Source organism: Delphinus delphis, chromosome 14 (genome assembly GCF_949987515.2).
Source record: "Delphinus delphis chromosome 14, mDelDel1.2, whole genome shotgun sequence".
Taxonomy (NCBI): Eukaryota; Metazoa; Chordata; class Mammalia; order Artiodactyla; family Delphinidae; genus Delphinus; species Delphinus delphis.
The window spans coordinates 18,297,227-18,313,910 of NC_082696.1; the positions used below are offsets into that span (position 1 = coordinate 18,297,227).

The window sequence follows — 16,684 nt, forward strand, 5'->3', positions numbered from 1 at the left end:
TTTGTTTTGTATTTTTTCCACACTGACTAATACTCCTGACACCAGCTAGGTGACTTAAAATTCAATTCAGTTCTGAGAATATCTACCTGGAGTTAGTGTCAGATCCTGCAAGTTATGGGCTCAGTCCCACAAGACTGCCTCGGCCTCCTCTACCACTTCAGATGCCAATCACAAGTCCAGCTTGTCACCTGGACTCTTAACAGACTCGGTATATATGGAGGTTCCCACATGGAACTCCTTGGGTTCCATAATTTGCTAGAATGACTCACAGAACTCAGGAAAACAGTTTATTTACCAGATTACCAGTTTATTATAAAAGGATACAATTTAGGAACAACCAGATACAAGAAAAGATGCATAGGGCCAGGAATGGGGGAAGGGGTACAGAGCTTCCATGCCCTCTCTGAGAGCACCATCCTCCCAGCATCTCTGTGTGTTCACCAACGGAAAAGTTCTCCGAACCCATTGGTTAGGATTTTTACAGAGACTTTAATACATAGGCATGTTTGATTAAATCATTGGCCATTGGCGATTGAACTCAATTTCCAGCCTCTCTCTCTCTCCCAGGAGGTCAGCAGGTGGGGTTGAAAATTTCAACCTTCTAATCACTTGGTTGATTCCCCTGGCAACCATCTCTCCATCCCTAGGGTCGCTCCAGAGGCCCCCAGCCGCTAGTCATCTCATTAACATACAAAAAGACACATCATTTCAGAGATTCATAGGGTTTTCGGAGCTGTGTGCCAGGAAACAGAGAGGGGAGGGCAAAGACCAAATACAGGTGTAGCTTGTTTTATTGCACTTTGCTTTACTGCACTTCACAGGTACTGTGTTTTTTTTTTAAAAATTGAAGGTTTGTGGCAACCCTACATCAAGCAAGTATATCGGTGCCATTTTTCCAACAGCACTTGCTCATTTCGTGTGTTGGTGTCACATTTTGGTAATTCTGCAATATTTCAAACTTTTGCATTATTATATGTTCTCAGATGATGGTTAAATTTTTTAGCAATGAAATATTTTTTTAGTTATATGTATTTTTTAAGACATAGTGCTGTTGCACACTTAAGCTGCAGTATAGTGTAAACATAACTTTTCTATGCATTGGGAAACCAAAAAATTCATGTGACTTGCTTTATTGTGATATTTGCTTTTTTGTGGTGGTCTGGAACAAAACCTGCAGTATCTCCAAGGGATACCTGTCTCCAGGGATTTCTTATGTCACGATGTCAATTTGCTCACAGATAACCAGTCTCTCAGGGATGAACTCTACCAAATCAACTCACAAGAAACAGAGGGAAATCCAGAATGCCAATGTTTTATAATAGAACATATACATGTCACAAGGACTGGACTATTTCTGTGGGATATTCAGTGTATTTTCTCTAGATAAGAAGGTTACCTAGGAAGTCAAGTTACAAACAGCAGGTTAGTTGATGAGCACAGAATCAGAATAAAAATAGTTAATTGGATGATTTTAATGGCTATTGAGTTATGGTAGCTGAAAGAAAAATGTAAGAATGTATGTATCAGGGGAACTGGCTAATGGAAACAACCTAAGTGTCCATTGATGGATGAGCAGATAAAGAAGTTGTGGTATATCTATACAATGGAATACTATTCAACATAGAAAAGAATGGACTCTTGCCATTTGTGACAACATAGATGGAACTTGAGGGCATTATACTAAGTGAAATAAGTCAGACAGAGAAAAACAAACACCATATGATCTCACACATATGTGGAATATAAAAGACAAATAAACAAAACAAACAAAAACCAAACTCATAGATACAAAGAACAGATTGGTGGTTGGTTGCCAGAGGTGGGGGGTGGGCAGAATGAGCTAAGAAGGTCAAAGGTACAAACTTCCAGTTATAAAATAAATGAGTCATTGGCATGTAATTTAAAAAGAAGAAAGGAGAGAAAGAGAACTAGCTCATTTAGACCTAGACCTGTTAGGGACAGCTTTACAGTACAGGTCATAACTGCCCTTTGACATCTTTTTTATGCTTCATGCTAATTCTTACTTACACATGAAAACAAAAAAAGGCAAAGAATTTCTACCACAATTAATACTATTTCTACAGCTATAATTCCAGTCTCCATAACTCCTTATTGGCACATACTGTGTACAGGCTATGTATAAATTCACTCAGCTAATCTTCATAATTATGTGAAGTACCACTAACCTTATTTTATATATGAGAAAACTGAGGCATAGAAAAGTTAAATAGGTTGAACAAAATTACAGTAGAAGTAGTTTAGCTGGAATTTAAACTACCTGCCTGTCTCCAAATCTCATGTCTTTATGATTCGGTTGATTAACTGCAAGCCTAGATAAGCTAATGATTTTCTGAGGACGCTGAGGGCGCTGAGCCTGGATGTTCCTGAAACACTTTAGCCACTCATTACTAAGGGACATTTCTTGTACATATGGCTAATCTCATTCATTACACTTCTCCCAGTTTCATTCTCAGCATGCAAACTTGAAGTTGTGAGGAGTATCTTGCTGACACCCCCATCGGCCTTACTAGACTATCTCTGTAAGCAAAAGAAGCTCTTCTTCTGCAACAGGAGTCAGGGAGGGAACGAAAGCCAATGGGTGTAATAGTGAGGAACTGGGAGAGGACAGTAGGTAAGGCAAAGAAGTTTATATGTAGTAACTTGTATGTTCTAGTGAACTAGTAGCTAAGGTCAACCTTTTGCTCTGACGGTGACAAGTCCATTTTTAAGGGCAGTGCCTTTAGTGGTGTTGATGAAGTTTAGACAAGGCAGTATTGGGGAAAGAATAGGAAATGAGAATAAATTTGTAGAGATCCAAGAAGCAGAGCCACAAAATCTACTTTAGTAACCCCTCAGCTGATGAGGAAGTTGAGTAACTAGTGAGTGTATGTAGATAGGGGTGTCCAGTATGAAATGGATATCTGTCCTTGGGTTTAAAACAGAGATCTAGACTGGAGTTATGTGTTTGAGAGTCATTAGCTTAACCAGTGCTTGATATTTGAGGGAAATGTAATGATGAGATGGCCCAGTCAGAGGGTACAGAAAACCTAGAATGCAACATGGCAGAGTGGAATCCTGGAGATGAGGTAAAGGTTGGGCAGGGAAAGAGTAGCCTACAACGGGGACCAAGAGGGAGCAGTGAGAAAGATGGAGGAAACCCACAAATGGGAAGACTGGGAAATCAGTGTTTAAGGTACTGTGCATGGTCTGTGTGTATCTGATTCATCATCATAAGCACTTTTTAGACAGTATACACACCAATAAATACTGGATGAAATAAATGGATCAATGGTTATATTTTCCATCGAATCCTTTAAGATGCTTGAGAGGCAGTTTGGCAACATGTAAAGAACACTGTTTTTTACAGTTAAGAGCCCTAGGCTTATTCTTAGTTATTAATATTCTGTGTGACTTTGTGACCTACTTTTTCTGAGCATCGATGTTTATGAAAGTTTTTTTATACACACAAAGGCACTATGTCAAAAAGGATTATTGCTTTTTAAAAAGTTGTTTAACATAAGAAGCTTAACTATATTTAAACTTCATTATTTAAAAATTTATCATCTGTGACAGAGCAAGATTTTTTAAACTGTGGTTTCATAGGCTTATGTGTCATGTAACTAAGAAGACTGGAGATAATTTGTCTTAGACCTTAACTAGGTTTCACATCTATAAAAGTTTTATTCTTATATGAATTGTATTTGAGAGTATTTTATTCACCATTATCAGGGATATTTCTTTATGAATTTCTATCCATTTTTGTCCTGTATTTTAAAGCAATATTATGAGGTACATTCTGGATCATCTTCCTGAGGAACTGTCCCTATGTCATTAAAAGTAATGATTTTCTTGATCTCTAACATGAATCTTGCCTAAAATTTCTATTGCCTGATATTAATATTGCTACCACCGGTTTTATTCCTTTGGTATTGTCTTGGTTTATCTTTTCCTATTTATTAAATGTAATACTTCTATATATTTGAGTATTAAGTATGTTTTGTGTAAATAGCAAATAATTTTTATTTTTAATCCTATCCTAGAATTTCTGCTTTCTTACATTTGAGATTAATATTTTATATTTCTTGTAATTACTGATTTGGATTCATTTTGATGATCTTAGTTTATCTCTTCCATTTATCATGTTTTGTTTTTGTTTTGTCTTTTGCTTCTCTATTTTTGTCTGAAAACTTATATTTGAATAATTACTTAGCTTGTATAAAATTATAGACTAACGTTTTTTCATTGTCTTCTGGCCTCTATTTTTGCTGACGGGATTCTACAATCCTTTTAATTGTTATTCTTTTATAGGTAATCTCTGTTTCTCCAAGTTGCTCTTAAGATTTTTCTCTTTGATATTGTATTCTGAAATTTCATCCTGATGTGACTCAGTGCAAATTTATTTTTTATTCCTGCTCAGAATTAACTTTATTTGCTTAAATTGTGGACTGAATTTCTGTTCTGGAAAATCCTCCACTATTATTCTTAAACTTCTCTGTTGCCACAATTTTCTCTTTTATTCTTTCTGAAACTCCTCTTGGAAGTATGTTGGACTTTCTCAATTTATTCTCTTTATGTTTTAACCTTGTATTCACAATTTTTTTTTTTTTTACAGCTCTGGGTAATTTTTTCCAAACTATTTTTCATGTACTGTTTTACTCATTCTCTGCATTTTAGATTTTAGTAACAATGTCTTTTTAATTTCTAGAAAGATGATTGATTCTTTTACTAATCTGCCTTTTAAAATAGTGTCATTAATTTTCTTAGTGCTTTATTTCATAGTCTTTTTTTTTTTTTTTACTACTTACCCTTATTTTGGAGTCTTCTTATACTATTTGAAAGTTTTAAATAGCATGCTGATTATCCTCTTTTATTTGCTGACTTTCTCATAGTGATTTATTTTCTTTAATGATTTAAAATTTCTTAGGTTTAGCTCATGTTCACACTTACTTATCTGTGGAAGTCGTATGCGATCTGGATTCTTTATAAAGTACCTGTATCTTTTTGTTGTTTGTCCATTTACTTCTGTGAGAAACACTAGTTTCCATGTGCTTTTCTTTTTAGAGCTCGTTTCCCAGCTTGCGTGTTCGTGCCAGTTGGGTAGTGCACATTTAGATCTCACACCTCATTAGGTATGCAATTTTAATTTCTCTTGGAAAACAACTTTTCCCTATCCAGTGTTTTGAACAGACTACAGGCTTCCTTGTTACTTGTAGACACTTTTTTCGTGGAAAAGATGGCTCTATCAGGGTCCTGGCTTTATTTAAGTGCTTTATTTCCAGCTCTCATATCCCTGAATAAAACTAGGTGTTGAAAACCTAACCTTTTGCTGTCAAGATCCATATTGGGGTCTGGTGGACTCTTTTCCTCCCAGGGGCAGAGGCACCAACACTTATATTTAGTCTTTAATTTCTGAACTTAGCATTTCCTTTAAGATTAGTTTTTTATTTAAAAAATGTTATATTTACCAAGCATTTCTACATATATTTGAAGTGGAAGTAGAATCTGCATCACTTGAGCCCGTCATATTCCTGAGACAATATGTATTAAGCTAATTTTAATGAATATATATCTTTGAAAAAAACCAAAAAGATCTATTTTCAAATAGTTTAGTGCCTTTATTTAGGTAACTTACTTTCCTGGCCCAGTTATTCTGAAATACAATGTTTAAAAATTTTGGAAAAGATTTCGTGAGTATATATGCACAACTTAATTTTAATAGAAAAATTGTAATCCTGATAGAATATGTTGTAAACTTGCCTTAAAACTTATACTTTGGCACTAAATGTGAGAGAAAGTGATCATTCTGCTGTGTTTTACAGACCTCATCTCATTGGTCCCTACTGGGGATGTGACACTTGAACTTACTCTCTTTTCTTTTTTGTACTCTAGTAAGGTGTTACACAAAATTGCGAACGTTTCTCGGTTTCATTCTGTCACTTACCTGACTCTTGCCACCCCTGCTGGAATTTTATCCAGCCTCTCTGTCTTGAACACCCCTATCTACCTCCCACTCCACACCTACCCTGCTTCTGTGGAGCTGCTTCTGGAGGGGTCAGCAGGCATAGCACAGGTGTTTTGTACTTGGAGAGTGAATGAATGCATGTAAGATGTGGACATGAACAGCTGGAGTTCCCCAGAAAGGTATGCTGAAGCTTAACCCCCAGGGAGTGTGACTTGGTTTGGAAATGAGTTCTTTGTTGATGTAACTGAGTTAAGATGAGGTCATTAGGGTGAGCCCCAATCCAACATGATTGCTGTCTTTATAAAAAGAGGAAAATGCCATGTGATGTCAGAAACACACAGGGAGAACACCATGTGATGACAGAGGTAGAGACTGGACTGAGGCAGCTACAGGTGAGGGATGCTAAGGATTGATGGCTTCTTCCAGAATCTAGGAAGAAACAAGGAAGGATTTTCCCCCACCGGCTTCAGAGGGAGCACGGTTCTGATGACAGCTTGATTCAGACTTCTGGCCTCCAGACTGTGAGGCAATACGTTTCTGACGTTTTAAGCCACCCAGTTTGTGTTACTTTGTTTTAGCAGCCCTAGGAAACTAATATGGGTTCCTTCAGGACAAGCCTTAAGGTTCTGCATTAATGAGCTGGAATCTCCTAAAACTTTGCACCTGGTGAATACCAAAAAAATCCTGTCATCAGACTTGAAAACCTTTTAAGATGAACAGCTATCCACTTCCAATTTTTTCTTTTTTCCCTCATAACTGGTCATTTTTTCTTATGCTGCTTGAAAGAATCTTCTCATTCCATGAGGAAGTGAGATTGCCCACCCTTTCTTCACTCAATCTGGGTCACTGCTGAGGAGTTACTTTGGCCTACTGCCCCATCTAGCCCACTGTGGCATCTCTCTACCCTTTAGCCCTGGAGTTCATCAGGAAATAAAATGCTGAGACGGTCAAAAAAGATGAAGCAGGTTATTCTGTTCCTATCAAGTTTTGCCTTAAGATGTTTTCCCCTGGCTTGTCTGTTTATGCTATATCCAAGAAGAGTCACACAAGAATAAGCACTTGATTTTTCTTTGGAGTCCATCACCCCTATACTTTAAAGAAAGTGGGAAAGTATGAGCTGACCCATCTGAAACTCTTTTTTGTAGATAACAGCTCTACAACAGCAAATCACTACCCTCTGATAGGAGTGAAACCTTATGGATTGCTTTAAAATGACTTGGAGTGGGAGAAAAGTAAAATCATCGAGCTCTTTTTATAAAGGTCAGACTGACTGACTACCTCAAATGATCACACTTATTTTACTTAGTCATATTTTCCAAGCAAGGATGAATATATTTCTGGTTTCTTTTTTTCTCCAGTGACCTTCATCCACCCACCTACCACCTTTTCTTCTTAGTGTGTTTTCTCCTTGCTGCCTCACCCACCTACCTACTTCCCATCCATTTCCAAAAGAAAGCTTTGCATGAAAGATGTGCCTATTAATAATGGTATTAAGTTGGAAGGGTGGGGCAGGAAATGAAAGCAGTTTGTCAAGTATAAGTCTTCTGGGAGTTGGGGTGCCAGGAGGGAAGAGCAGATACCCCTGTATCTCAGTGCATGCACCCTTTCTGCCTTCCCTTCAGTCCTCTCCACTAAGGGCCCTGACATGGGCTTGTGGCCTCAGGATGAAGAATTTACAGCTTCTCTCTTCTTCCTATTGTACAGCTGGTTCCCAGTGGCAATTTTGAGAAGTTTGTATTAACCCTTTTGTTCTGTGTGCAATGTCCTAAAGGATGAATAAATTTTTAGGGTCCTTTTCCTTCACATTGGTTCAAATCCTGATTCTAACAGCTGTAACCAAATTATTTAACTTCTTTGAGTTCTAATTAATTTCATTTTTTAATTGAAGTATAGTTGATTTACAGTGTTGTGTTAGTTTCAGGTGTACAGCAGTGATTCAGTTTTACATACACACACACACACACACACACACACACACACACATATATTCTTTTTCAGATTCTTTTCCATTATAGGTTATATTACAAGATATTGAATATAGTTTCCTGTGCTATACAGTAGGTCTTTGTTGTTTATTTATTTTATACATAGTAGTGTATATCTGTTAATCTCAAATTCCTAATTTATTCCTCCCTCCCCTGCTTTCCCCTTTGGTAACCAGAAATTTGTTTCTATTTGTTTTGAGTCTATTTCTGTTTTGTAATTAAGTTCATTTGTATCATTTTTTTAGATTCCACATATAAGGGGTATCATATGATATTTGTCTTTCTCAATCTGACTTACTTCACTTAGTATGATAATCTCTAGGTCCATCCATGTTGCTGCAAATTGGCCTTATTTCATTCTTTTTATGGCTGAGTAGTATTCCATTGTATAAATGTGCCACATCTTCTTTATCCATTCATCTGTCGATGAACACTTAGGTTGCTTCCATATCTTGGCTATTGTAAATAGTGCTGCAGTGAATATTGGGGTGCTTGTATCTTTCCAAATTAGAGTTTTCATCTTTCCCGGATATATGCCCAGGGGTGGGATTGCTGGATCATATGGTAACTCTAATTTTTTATCTGTAAAGTAGGACTAAAAATTATCTACCTTGCTGAGTTGGTGTAAGGATTAAATGGCAATGTTTATGGCCTTGAACAAGGACTCACTAAAACAGGTAATAGATTATCACTGATATTGTTAACATAATAACAATAAGAAATGGAGAAAAATTAAATGTCTTCAATGAAAAAAAGAGATGCTTTCAAAGATATTTTGTTTTATATAATGATGTGTGTATTAGTCAGGGTTCCAGAGAAACAGAACGAATAGTGGGTATAGAGTGAGAAAGAGAAATAGATTTATTTTAAGGAATTGGCTCACGGGATTGTGGAGACTGGCAAGTCCAAAATCTGCAGGGTGGGCCAGATATTGTTAACATTTGGCTCCACTCTCATTTCCAGTTGGCTGTCAATATTCTGCTTTGGAACAGATTCTTGTGTAAATCCATCAGGAAAGAGAAATCTTTGTCTACATGTGAACCATTGTGCTAAGGCTTTCTGAGATTTCTTAGACATCATTCACCTTTAAGAGATGGTGTTGAAGGAGTGGAAGGCACCTGGTTCCTTTTGCCTCTTGTCTGTCTGGAAGCACTTTTTGAAGTGGGAGTACAAAGTCCTCCTTGGCAGGCGAAAAAGGAAGTTGGAGACTGGAGTTGGGCCTGGGATGAAGGGCAATGGGACTATATCATAAGTAGGCCTTGCTGATGGGCTTTGGAGTGCATAGCACAAAGGCATGGGTAGCAATATATTTGATGCAAATCTCCAATTGCTTAGATGCTTATTAATATATCTTTCCCCTAACACTTGTGTGAAGTAGATATTATACTAATTTTATAGATGGAGACCCACGATGCTGAGCTTGCTGTCTCCACGGTCAGCTAGTGGGAGGGCAAAGGTAATACCTAAGCAGTTTCTTCCATCTTTCTCCATAAGGGCAAATGCTAATGGTACCTAACTAAATGACTCTTTCTATGTAGCTCCAAAAAATCTAGAAACAAATGCTGGAGAGGGTGGGGAGAAAAGGGAACCCTCTTGCACTGTTGGCGGGAATGTAAATTGATACAGCCACTATGGAGAACAGTATGGAGGTTCCTTAAAAAACTAAAAATAGAACTTCCATATGACCCAGCAATCCCACTACTGGGATTATGCCCTGAGAAAACCATAATTCAAAAAGAGTCATGTACCACAATGTTCATTGCAGCTCTATTTACAATAGCCAGGACATGGAAGCAACCTAAGTGTCCATTGACAGATGAGTGGATAAAGAAGATGTGGCACATATATACAATGGAATATTACTTAGCCATAAAAAGAAACAAAATTGAGTTATTTGTAGTGAGGTGGATGGACCTAGAGTCTGTCATACAGAGTGAAATAAGTCAGAAAGATAGAAACAAATACCGTAGACTAACACATATATATGGAATCTAAAAAAAAAAAAAAGGTTCTGACGAACCTAGGGGCAGGACAGGAATAAAGATACAGACGTAGAGAGTGGACTTGAGAACACTGGGAATGGGAAGGGTAAGCTGGGATGAAGTGAGAGAGTAGCATTGACATATATACACTACCAAATGTAAAATAGATAGCTAGTGGGAAGCAGCCACGTAGCACAGGGAGATCAGCTCGGTGCTTTGTGACCACCTAGAGGGGTGGGATAGGGAGGGTGGGAAGGAGACACAAGAGGGAGGAGATATTGGGATATATATATAGCTGATTCACTTTGTTATAAAGCAGAAACTAACACATCATTGTAAAGCAATTATACTCCAATAAAGATGTTAAATAAATAAATAAATGTTTCTGTGAAGGTATTTTTTTAATGGAGATAAGATTTAAACGAGTAGATATTGAGTAAAGTGTATTACCCTTCATAATGAGGGTAGGCCTCATCCAAACAATTGGAGGCCTTAATAGAAAACAACTAACTTCACTAGAAGATGGAATTCTGCCAGCAGAGTGCCTTCAGATTTGAACTGCAGCTCTTCTCTGGGTTCCATTCTTCTGGCCCACCCTGCAGATTTTGGACTTGCCAGTCTCCACAATTCCGTGACCCAGTTCCTTAAAATAAATCTATTTATCTTTCTTACTCTATACCCACTGTTCATTCTGCTTCTCTGGAACCCTGACTAATACACACACCATTATACAAAACACAATATCTTTGAAAGTATCTCTCTTTTTCATTAAAGACATTTAATTTTTCTCCATTTCTTATTTTCTATTTCTGGAAAGTATATAACTCCTTGATAGATCTTCTTCCTTTCATTTTTCGGTCAGCTTCATTGACTTACATTCAATAAAATTCACGAAGCTCGTTTCCAATTTGATGAATTTTGACAATTTTATACAGTTTCACAACCCACCAAGTCATTATACAGAACATTTCTATCACACCAAAATTTCCAGCTGTCCTTTTGCAGGAAGCTGTCCCTTTCCTAACCTTCTGGTCCCAGGCAACCACTGATTTTCTTAGTATCATTACAATTTTGCTTTTTCTAGAATTTACTGAAAAATGAATTCATAGAGTGTATAGTCTTTCTTATTTCTTTTTTTTTCTTTTTTTTGCGGTACGCGGGCTTCTCACTGTTGTGGCCTCTCCCGTTGTGGAGCACAGGCTCCAGACGCTCAGGCTCAGCGGCCATGGCTCACGGGCCCAGCCGCTCCGCGGCATGTGGGATCTTCCCGGACCGGGGCACGAACCCGTGTCCCCTGCATCGGCAGGCAGACTCTCAACTACTGTGCCACCAGGGAAGCCCCTCTTTGTATTTCTTAATGTCATACTTTTGAGAATATTCCATATTGTTGCATACATCTATACCTTGTTCCTTTTTTATTGTGTTCTCCTTTAGGATAATAATCACATTTTGTTTATCCTTGCATCAGTTGAGGGATATTTAGATTATTTACATTTTGAGCTATTATAAAGGAAGTTGCTATGAGCATTTGAATCACATCTTTGTGTGGACATATGCTTTCTTTTCTTTGGGTGAATATATAAAAGAGAAATTACTGGGTCATAGAGTAGTGTATATCTACCTTTATAAGAGTATAAAAGTATATAAGAGTATAACTGTTTTCTAAAGTGTGTTCCCATGTATAATGTATGAGAGTTTGAGTTGCCTCACATTCTTTCAGACACTTGGTAATTTTGGCAGTTCTCTAGGGTGTGTAGTATCTCACTGTGTTTTTAAGTTGCATTTGCTAATGGTTAATCACATTGCACGTCTTTTCTTGTGCTTATTTATCTATATATCTTCTTGGTTGAGCTATTCAAATCTCTTACTCATTTTAAAAAGCGTTTTCTTTATTAAGTTGTAAGAGTTCTTTATATATTACGGACACAAGTCTTTTAATAGATCTATGTTTTACAAATATTTTCTTCTAGTCTTTGGATTGCTTTTTAATTTTCTTAAAAATGTCTTTGAAAAGCAAATTTTTTAAATGAAGTTTAATTTATCAGTTTTGGGGGTGTTTTTCGTGTCCTATTTAAGAAATTTGGCCTTATTCAAGATCACAAAGATTTTCTTCTATATTTCCTCCTAGAAGTTTTGTCGTATTAGCTCTAAATTTGTAGGTGTATAATGTACTTTTAGTTATATTTTATATATGGGGTGAAGTAAAGGTGGAGTACATTTATTTTGTTTTGACCTTGGATGTTCAATTGTTCAAGTACCATTTGTTGAAAAGAGTATTGTTTCCCAACTGAATTACCTTGGTGCCATTGTTGAAGTCAATTGACCATATAAGTGTGAGTTTATATCTAAATTCTCTGTTTGCTTCCATCGACCTGAATGTCTATTTGTACACTGTATCATGCTGGTTTGGTTGCTAAGGTAGTAAAGTAAATCTTGAAATCAATGGAGTATGTCCTCCAACTTTGTTATCTTTTCCCAAATTGTTTTCTCTAGTCTACATAAATTTTATAATCAGCTTGTCAATTTAAAAAAAAAAAAAAAAAAGCCTGATGAGCATTTGATTGGATTACACTGAATCTATGTTAGTTGGGGGAAAATTATCTTTAAAATATTGAGTCTTCTCTCCACCAAAAATAATGTTAAAACTAAGAAATGATTTTAGTAAAGTTGAAGGATACAAAATCAGTATACAAAAATTAGTTGCATTTTAAAAAATTTTATTTTATTGAAGTATAGTTGATTCCCAACGTTGTGTTAATTTCTGCTGTACAGCAAAGTGATTCAGTTATACCTATATATACACTCTTTCATATTCTTTTCTGTTATGGCTTATCACAGGATATTGAATATAGTTCCCTGTGCTATATAGTACACCAGCAAAAGAGTTTCAGAAATAAAAATTAAGAAAACAATCTCATTTAAAATAGCATCAAAAAGAATAAAATACTTAGTAATAAATTTAACCAAGGAGGTATACTGAAAACAATAAGACATGGACGAAAGAAATTGAAGAGGACACAGATAAGTGGAGATATTCTGTGTTCATGGATTGGAAGAATTAATATTGTTAAAATATCCAGACTACCCAAAATGATCTACAGATACAATGCTATCCCTGTCAAAATTCCAATGGCATTTATCACAGAATTAGAAAAGAAAATCCTAAAATGTGTATGGAACCACAAAAGATCCCAAATAACCAGTGCAATCTTGAAAAAGGATAAAGCTGGAGGCATCACACTTCCTGATTCCAAACTGTATTACAAAGCTGTAGTACTCAAAACAGTATGGTATTGGCATAAAGACACAGACATAGATCAATGGGGTAGAATAAAGAGCCCAGAAATAAACTGATACCTATATGGCCAGTTAATTTTCAGCAAAGGAGCCAAGAATATGGGGAAAGGATACTCTCTTTAATAAACAGTGCTGGGAAAACTGGATAGCCATGTTCAAAAGAGTGTCATTGAACTTTTATCTTACATCACTCACAAAAATCAACTCAACATGGATTAAATGCTTGAACATAAGACTTGAAACCATGAAACTCCTAGAAGAAAATATGGATGCTTTAATGATATGGGCAAAGGCCAAACTCCTAGGGTCACCAGTTTTCACAGTTCAGCTCTAGAAGGTGATATTCAGTCAAACTCTATATGTGTCATTTTCCTGAGCTGAGCATCACAACACTTGCTGCAGTGCATGGCAGACCTGAAAACACCAGGCCTCAATTGAGTGAAATCGTTATTCAACTGGTTAGATTGGGTGCAAAACTAGAAGATAATTCCCATCTCAATAAGCTCATAGCTTGCTGGAAATTCATCCTTCTTGTTTTCTCTGGGGTAATTAGCCAAAATCAAGAGAATCACAGAGGTCAGAGAGTTAAAGTTCAGAGGGGGCCACCCTTTAGAAGTGCTGGGGTGAACTGAAATAATTGTGCACCTCTGGAAGATTAACCATTGTGCGAGGTTATCACAGGCCCTAGAGTCAGACTGTGCAGATTTGAATTTTGGCTCTGCCTCTTATTAGCTGTGTGACCTTAACTCTTCTGTGCCTCAGTTGCCTCATCTGTAATATGGGTATAAAATTGTACTTTCATCATGTTGTTGTAAGGCATACATATATGAGCTAATGTATAAAGGAATACATAAAATGAGCTAAAACATAGATTGAGACTTGGAAAAGTATCTGGCAATGAAGATACATTCAAATGTTGGCCATTTTATAATTTTCTTTATTTAAAAACGATCAATAGCCTGTTAGGTGGGTCCTGTACAACCTCAGGAAATAAAGACATTTTTCCTTGGTTACATCTGTTTCAGTTCCTTTATCTGTGCCCAATCCTACAGGGCTTTGCTGTCACCGAAGTTTCCAAGCTGCAAATTGAATTGATAAAATAATTCCCCATGATTGCTTAAAATCTTTCTCCCCAGGAACATTTGCATTTTTATAGGAGACTCTGGAAGATACAAAAACATCCTAGTTCTTATAATTAATTGCTGTTTCTGGCGTTTTGGGCAGGCCTGCTATGCTGTACAACTCCAGGGGGTGTCATACTTGGCAGCCAGTGATGGAAATAATTTGATATAGTGGTTTTCAAACCTTGCTCACTGGCATCTCTGGAATTATGTAGGGAATAGAAAGAGAAAACTCAAAGGGCCCTGTTTCCCCCTACCACCTATAGGATCTTTTGTCTGATTTCCATATTGGACATCTGTCTACTTTAAAAAGAAGGTTTAAAGTCCACAGGTTTAGGGTAAGATCACTTTTTTTAAAAGAATGAATTTATAGAATGGAAAGGTCTTCTCACCAGGAGAGTATTGAAGTCCTTGTGGCTTCGACAAAGCTAGTCTGCTCTGGGATAATGCATGGGATCCTCATGATCAAGTAGCCTGTTATTGTTCACAGTGTACATTTTCACTTCATCTTTGCCAGGTGATCCGGACCCCTTGTGGCTTGGTGAAAACCAAGTGTCATTGTGTGATTGATACAGTTGAATACTGAGACAGTCGATTTCTTCAAATGCCAAAGGTCTCTTGAATTTCCTATCCACAAATATGTTTATTTAGCAAATCAAAGGGACTTACATAAAACTTTATTTTCTGATTATGGAAAAAATAGAATAAAATTTTTACGTTCTCTCCATTCTCTACTTTTGACCTTTAGGATCTCAGCTTTCAGTCTTTTTTTTTTTTTTTTTTAACGTTCACAGAACGTGCACACCTTTTAAATATGGTCATTCACTATTAGAACCTGAAGAGGGTATCTTGATCACCTCCCACCAGGGAAGGGATTTCTCTTTATCACATGTCATAGAAGCCTACATCTTAAAATGCTATGAATGGAAATATATTGTAAAATTTCTTTAAAATACACAGCACATCCTGTAGAGACTGACATCTGAAAATTGCCTGAGTTAAGTTACATAAAATGCCCAAGATAGTGTAAGGTAAAGGTTGGGTCCTCATGTAAAAATGACAGGAAACATCAGCAGTGGAAAGATTGCAGGGGTGGAAAGAATGCCTATACTACCGGGTATTGTCTTTTCTCATCAAAAGCCTTATTTTCCCTTCCTGTGAGTAGATCTAAGCCCCATCCACTTTACTGTTCCAACCAGTAATGTTCACTGCTTCTGATACTTACTCTGCTTCACTGGCCTATGGTGATGAATCATCAACACAGAATACAGTAAGCCCCCATTAATTCATACTTGGGAATGACTGGCCAAAATAACTGAGTAGGACATTGGTTGTGCTTTCATGGTGGAAAGGGATCAAGAACTGTCTGTGATCCCCAATCCTGGTCAATCCTTTAAACAGATTCAAAAGGGAGCTTGTAGTTTGCTTGTATTTATGAATTTTGTAGTTTTCTTGTGTGGATGACTTTCTACCTTGCAATGGAGTGATGGTTGTGATGGAGCATAGGAAGGAGCACGTTCACAAGGATATTCACCAGCAAATGGGGGGTGTTTGCTGGTCTCCAGACATCCATAAAACACTTGTGGTTTCTCGTAATTATCCCGTTTCTTCGACTTAGAACAGAGCTGTCCGATGAATTTTTTTGCAGTGATGGAAATATTCTTCTACACTGTCCACTATGGTCACCACTAGCCACATGTGGTTATTGAGCACTTGAAGCTAGTGTGACTGAAATTTAAATTTTATTTCAGTTTACTTAACTTTAATTTAAATAGCCATATGTGGCTATAGGCTACTGTATTCAGACAGGGCAGATAGAATGTTTTATTCAGTTCATCTCAGTCAACATTCTGTCAAAATTTACGAGGTCCATTTTGTATAACCCACCTGCGCTGAGGTTTCTCCTGAAGTCTCCAGCTAAAAGACTTCCTTGTGTTAGTTACTGAGCACTGTAACTGGACCCTAGAAGTGGCACATATCTATCTTGCCCCATATTGTTCTTTCTGTCACCCCTGACCCCACTCCAGATGTTAAGAAATTTATTGAGAGAAGGGACTAATTAGAGAGCTTGTGCTTAATAAAAACTCAATGAGCATTTGTTGAATAAATGCAGAATTGCACCAACCATAAATGTCTGAATGCACTTATGTACTGCAGAAAGCGTAGATATTACTAGGCAACAGATACATACCCATTGAGGTTCATGCGTTCAAAAGTGTAGCCAGTTAGATGGCACGTGTCCTGGCTGTGTGAGAGAAACTGGGTCAGTAGAATAGGTGGGAGAGAATGACTAATTCATAAAGTGACCACAGGGTGTTAGCCTATTTTATTTGGCTT

At 37.0% G+C, this 16,684-nt stretch overlaps 1 long non-coding RNA gene across 2 annotated transcripts in view; it reads left to right on the forward strand.

The window, feature by feature from the left end:
* Window positions 1–16,684, forward strand: part of LOC132436865 (uncharacterized) — a 385,752-nt gene that overhangs the window by 117,989 nt on the left and 251,079 nt on the right. The gene's annotated exons all lie outside the window — the stretch shown is intronic.